Here is a 7500-nt window from a genome sequence, read left to right on the forward strand (position 1 = left end):
TTTCTTTATTATATTTTTTTTCATTATATTTCATTTCTATTGTGTGATTTTGTAATGGATTTTTTTAATTTTTGTTTTGGTATCGTGAAAAGAATTTTCGTTCTCTATACATATTATTATTTAATTATTATGTAAGAACGATATTTCTTCTTATATTGGCAAAATATTCAAATAATATCATTCTATACATTTTACTTTATTTCAATGCATATAGTAATATATATACCTTTTTTTAAGAGTATATACATTTTTTTCTTGATTTGAAATTAATAATTTCAAATTCTATTATATTTATTTCAATAATAAATATATGATAAAAAGTATTTTCGGGTGCAACACATTAATATTTTATTTTATTTAAAAACCATCCTTTTACACATATATTTTATGAGTAAATATTAGAATAGCTCACAAATAAAACTAAAATATTGTTTAATATTTATTTCTACAATATGTTAGTATAGAATAATAGATTTTTTATGTTTTTGTATAAAACAAAATCTATTTCTATTTAAACTAACTGTATAAAAACCAGGAATAAAAAGGCACACAAAATCAACTTTCATTTTCATATTTACTTAAAAATACATATAAAGTAAAAAATATTTCCATATAAATACTAAGTAAATAAAGTCATACAAGTATGAAAATTTTCATACAAGTACTAAATACATAAATCATATAAGTATAGTAATATTCATACTTATAAGTATTTAAAAACAATTTCTTACTAATAAACTAACATAAGGAATTCAAATATATAAAAGTATAATACATTTCCTAGCAGTAAAAAATTTTCATATAAGTACTAAATGTATAAAGTCTATGAAGTAATAAATTTTCATATAAGTACTATTTCAGTATATGTCAATTTGAGCAGATTTGTGCAAATTTGTTATAAATGTTCTCTCCCATGTTGACGTTACCAACCCGAAAATATATGGAAAAATTCTTTTAACCTATTTAAAATTTAAAAACTCATATATACGTGGGTAATTTATATCATTTTCAAATATCGTCATGGTCATAATACAACTAATAACATCAAAAGTATTTTTACAATCGATTTTTTTTTTAAATTTTTAACTTGTATGACTTCATATTTAATACTTATATGAAAATTTATTACTTCATAGACTTTATACATTTAATACTTATATGAAAATTTATTACTTCATAGACTTTATACATTTAATACTTATATGAAAATTCATTACTTCATAGACTTTATATTTTTTATACTTATATAAAAATTTATTACTTCATAGACTTTATATTTTACTTCATAGACTTTATACATTTAATACTCATATGAAAATTTATTACTTCATAGACTTTATATATTTACTACTTATATGAAAATTTATTACTTCATAGACTTTATACAATTAATACTTATATGAAAATTTATTACTTCATAGACTTTATACAATTAATACTTATATGAAAATTTATTACTTCATAGACTTTATACAATTAATACTTATATGAAAATTTATTACTTCATAGACTTTATACAATTAATACTTATATGAAAATTTATTACTTCATAGACTTTATACATTTAATACTTATATGAAAATTCATTACTTCATAGACTTTATATTTTTTATACTTATATAAAAATTTATTACTTCATAGACTTTATATTTTACTTCATAGACTTTATACATTTAATACTTATATGAAAATTTATTACTTCATAGATTTTATATATTTACTACTTATATGAAAATTTATTACTTCATAGACTTTATACAATTAATACTTATATGAAAATTTATTACTTCATAGACTTTATACAATTAATACTTATATGAAAATTTATTACTTCATAGACTTTATACAATTAATACTTATATGAAAATTTATTACTTCATAGACTTTATACATTTAATACTTATATGAAAATTCATTACTTCATAGACTTTATATTTTTTATACTTATATAAAAATTTATTACTTCATAGACTTTATATTTTACTTCATAGACTTTATACATTTAATACTTATATGAAAATTTATTACTTCATAGACTTTATATATTTACTACTTATATGAAAATTTATTACTTCATAGACTTTATACATTTAGTACTTATATGAAAATTTATTACTTCATAGACTTTATACAATTAATACTTATATGAAAATTTATTACTTCATAGACTTTATACAATTAATACTTATATGAAAATTTATTACTTCATAGACTTTATACAATTAATACTTATATGAAAATTTATTACTTCATAGACTTTATATATTTACTACTTATATGAAAATTTATTACTTCATAGACTTTATACATTTAGTACTTATATGAAAATTTATTACTTCATAGACTTTATACAATTAATACTTATATGAAAATTTATTACTTCATAGACTTTATACAATTAATACTTATATGAAAATTTATTACTTCATAGACTTTATACAATTAATACTTATATGAAAATTTATTACTTCATAGACTTTATACATTTAATACTTATATGAAAATTTATTACTTCATAGACTTTATACAATTAATACTTATATGAAAATTCATTACTTCATAGACTTTATATTTTTTATACTTATATAAAAATTTATTACTTCATAGACTTTATATTTTACTTCATAGACTTTATACATTTAATACTTATATGAAAATTTATTACTTCATAGACTTTATATATTTACTACTTATATGAAAATTTATTACTTCATAGATTTTATACATTTAGTACTTATATGAAAATTTATTACTTCATAGACTTTATACAATTAATATTTATATGAAAATTTATTACTTCATAGACTTTATACAATTAATACTTATATGAAAATTTATTACTTCATAGACTTTATACAATTAATACTTATATGAAAATTTATTACTTCATAGACTTTATACAATTAATACTTATATGAAAATTTATTACTTCATAGACTTTATACAATTAATACTTATATGAAAATTTATTACTTCATAGACTTTATATATTTACTACTTATATGAAAATTTATTACTTCATAGACTTTATACATTTAGTACTTATATGAAAATTTATTACTTCATAGACTTTATGCAATTAATACTTATATGAAAATTTATTACTTCATAGACTTTATATATTTACTACTTATATGAAAATTTATTACTTCATAGACTTTATACATTTAGTACTTATATGAAAATTTATTACTTCATAGACTTTATACAATTAATACTTATATGAAAATTTATTACTTCATAGACTTTATACAATTAATACTTATATGAAAATTTATTACTTCATAGACTTTATACAATTAATACTTATATGAAAATTTATTACTTCATAGACTTTATACAATTAATACTTATATGAAAATTTATTACTTCATAGACTTTATATATTTACTACTTATATGAAAATTTATTACTTCATAGACTTTATATTTTACTTCATAGACTTTATACATTTAATACTCATATGAAAATTTATTACTTCATAGACTTTATACAATTAATACTTATATGAAAATTCATTACTTCATAGACTTTATATTTTTTATACTTATATAAAAATTTATTACTTCATAGACTTTATATTTTACTTCATAGACTTTATACATTTAATACTTATATGAAAATTTATTACTTCATAGACTTTATACAATTAATACTTATATGAAAATTTATTACTTCATAGACTTTATACAATTAATACTTATATGAAAATTTATTACTTCATAGACTTTATATATTTACTACTTATATGAAAATTTATTACTTCATAGACTTTATACATTTAGTACTTATATGAAAATTTATTACTTCATAGACTTTATGCAATTAATACTTATATGAAAATTTATTACTTCATAGACTTTATATATTTACTACTTATATGAAAATTTATTACTTCATAGACTTTATACATTTAGTACTTATATGAAAATTTATTACTTCATAGACTTTATACAATTAATACTTATATGAAAATTTATTACTTCATAGACTTTATACAATTAATACTTATATGAAAATTTATTACTTCATAGACTTTATACAATTAATACTTATATGAAAATTTATTACTTCATAGACTTTATACAATTAATACTTATATGAAAATTTATTACTTCATAGACTTTATACAATTAATACTTATATGAAAATTTATTACTTCATAGACTTTATACATTTAATACTTATATGAAAATTTATTACTTCATAGACTTTATACAATTAATACTTATATGAAAATTCATTACTTCATAGACTTTATACATTTAGTACTTATATGAAAATTTATTACTTCATAGACTTTATACAATTAATACTTATATGAAAATTTATTACTTCATAGACTTTATACAATTAATACTTATATGAAAATTTATTACTTCATAGACTTTATATATTTACTACTTATATGAAAATTTATTACTTCATAGACTTTATACATTTAGTACTTATATGAAAATTTATTACTTCATAGACTTTATACAATTAATACTTATATGAAAATTTATTACTTCATAGACTTTATACAATTAATACTTATATGAAAATTTATTACTTCATAGACTTTATACAATTAATACTTATATGAAAATTTATTACTTCATAGACTTTATACATTTAATACTTATATGAAAATTTATTAAAATATATATATATGAAAATTTATTACTTCATAGACTTTATACATTTAATACTTATATGAAAATTTATTACTTCATAGACTTTATACAATTAATACTTATATGAAAATTTATTACTTCATAGACTTTATACAATTAATACTTATATGAAAATTTATTACTTCATAGACTTTATACAATTAATACTTATATGAAAATTTATTACTTCATAGACTTTATACAATTAATACTTATATGAAAATTCATTACTTCATAGACTTTATACATTTAATACTTATATGAAAATTTATTACTTCATAGACTTTATATATTTACTACTTATATGAAAATTTATTACTTCATAGACTTTATACATTTAATACTTATATGAAAATTTATTACTTCATAGACTTTATACAATTAATACTTATATGAAAATTTATTACTTCATAGACTTTATACAATTAATACTTATATGAAAATTTATTACTTCATAGACTTTATACAATTAATACTTATATGAAAATTTATTACTTCATAGACTTTATATATTTACTACTTATATGAAAATTTATTACTTCATAGACTTTATACATTTAGTACTTATATGAAAATTTATTACTTCATAGACTTTATACAATTAATACTTATATGAAAATTTATTACTTCATAGACTTTATACAATTAATACTTATATGAAAATTTATTACTTCATAGACTTTATACAATTAATACTTATATGAAAATTTATTACTTCATAGACTTTATACAATTAATACTTATATGAAAATTTATTACTTCATAGACTTTATACAATTAATACTTATATGAAAATTTATTACTTCATAGACTTTATACAATTAATACTTATATGAAAATTTATTACTTCATAGACTTTATACAATTAATACTTATATGAAAATTTATTACTTCATAGACTTTATACAATTAATACTTATATGAAAATTTATTACTTCATAGACTTTATACAATTAATACTTATATGAAAATTTATTACTTCATAGACTTTATACAATTAATACTTATATGAAAATTTATTACTTCATAGACTTTATACAATTAATACTTATATGAAAATTTATTACTTCATAGACTTTATACAATTAATACTTATATGAAAATTTATTACTTCATAGACTTTATACAATTAATACTTATATGAAAATTTATTACTTCATAGACTTTATACAATTAATACTTATATGAAAATTTATTACTTCATAGACTTTATACAATTAATACTTATATGAAAATTTATTACTTCATAGACTTTATACATTTAATACTTATATGAAAATTCATTACTTCATAGACTTTATATTTTTTATACTTATATAAAAATTTATTACTTCATAGACTTTATATTTTACTTCATAGACTTTATACATTTAATACTTATATGAAAATTTATTACTTCATAGACTTTATATATTTACTACTTATATGAAAATTTATTACTTCATAGACTTTATACATTTAGTACTTATATGAAAATTTATTACTTCATAGACTTTATACAATTAATACTTATATGAAAATTTATTACTTCATAGACTTTATACAATTAATACTTATATGAAAATTTATTACTTCATAGACTTTATATATTTACTACTTATATGAAAATTTATTACTTCATAGACTTTATACATTTAGTACTTATATGAAAATTTATTACTTCATAGACTTTATACAATTAATACTTATATGAAAATTTATTACTTCATAGACTTTATACAATTAATACTTATATGAAAATTTATTACTTCATAGACTTTATACAATTAATACTTATATGAAAATTTATTACTTCATAGACTTTATACATTTAATACTTATATGAAAATTTATTACTTCATAGACTTTATATATTTACTACTTATATCAAAATTTATTACTTCATAGACTTTATACAATTAATACTTATATGAAAATTTATTACTTCATAGACTTTATACAATTAATACTTATATGAAAATTTATTACTTCATAGACTTTATACATTTAATACTTATATGAAAATTTATTACTTCATAGACTTTATACAATTAATACTTATATGAAAATTTATTACTTCATAGACTTTATACAATTAATAGTTATATGAAAATTTATTACTTCATAGACTTTATACAATTAATACTTATATGAAAATTTATTACTTCATAGACTTTATACAATTAATACTTATATGAAAATTCATTACTTCATAGACTTTATACATTTAATACTTATATGAAAATTTATTACTTCATAGACTTTATATATTTACTACTTATATGAAAATTTATTACTTCATAGACTTTATACATTTAGTACTTATATGAAAATTTATTACTTCATAGACTTTATACAATTAATACTTATATGAAAATTTATTACTTCATAGACTTTATACAATTAATACTTATATGAAAATTTATTACTTCATAGACTTTATACAATTAATACTTATATGAAAATTTATTACTTCATAGACTTTATACAATTAATACTTATATGAAAATTTATTACTTCATAGACTTTATATATTTACTACTTATATGAAAATTTATTACTTCATAGACTTTATACATTTAGTACTTATATGAAAATTTATTACTTCATAGACTTTATGCAATTAATACTTATATGAAAATTTATTACTTCATAGACTTTATATATTTACTACTTATATGAAAATTTATTACTTCATAGACTTTATACAATTAATACTTATATGAAAATTTATTACTTCATAGACTTTATACATTTAATACTTATATGAAAATTTATTACTTCATAGACTTTATATATTTACTACTTATATGAAAATTTATTACTGCATAGACTTTATACAATTAATACTTATATGAAAATT

This window comes from Bactrocera oleae, unplaced genomic scaffold (assembly GCF_042242935.1).
Source record: "Bactrocera oleae isolate idBacOlea1 unplaced genomic scaffold, idBacOlea1 ctg00000012.1, whole genome shotgun sequence".
Classification (NCBI taxonomy): domain Eukaryota; kingdom Metazoa; phylum Arthropoda; class Insecta; order Diptera; family Tephritidae; genus Bactrocera; species Bactrocera oleae.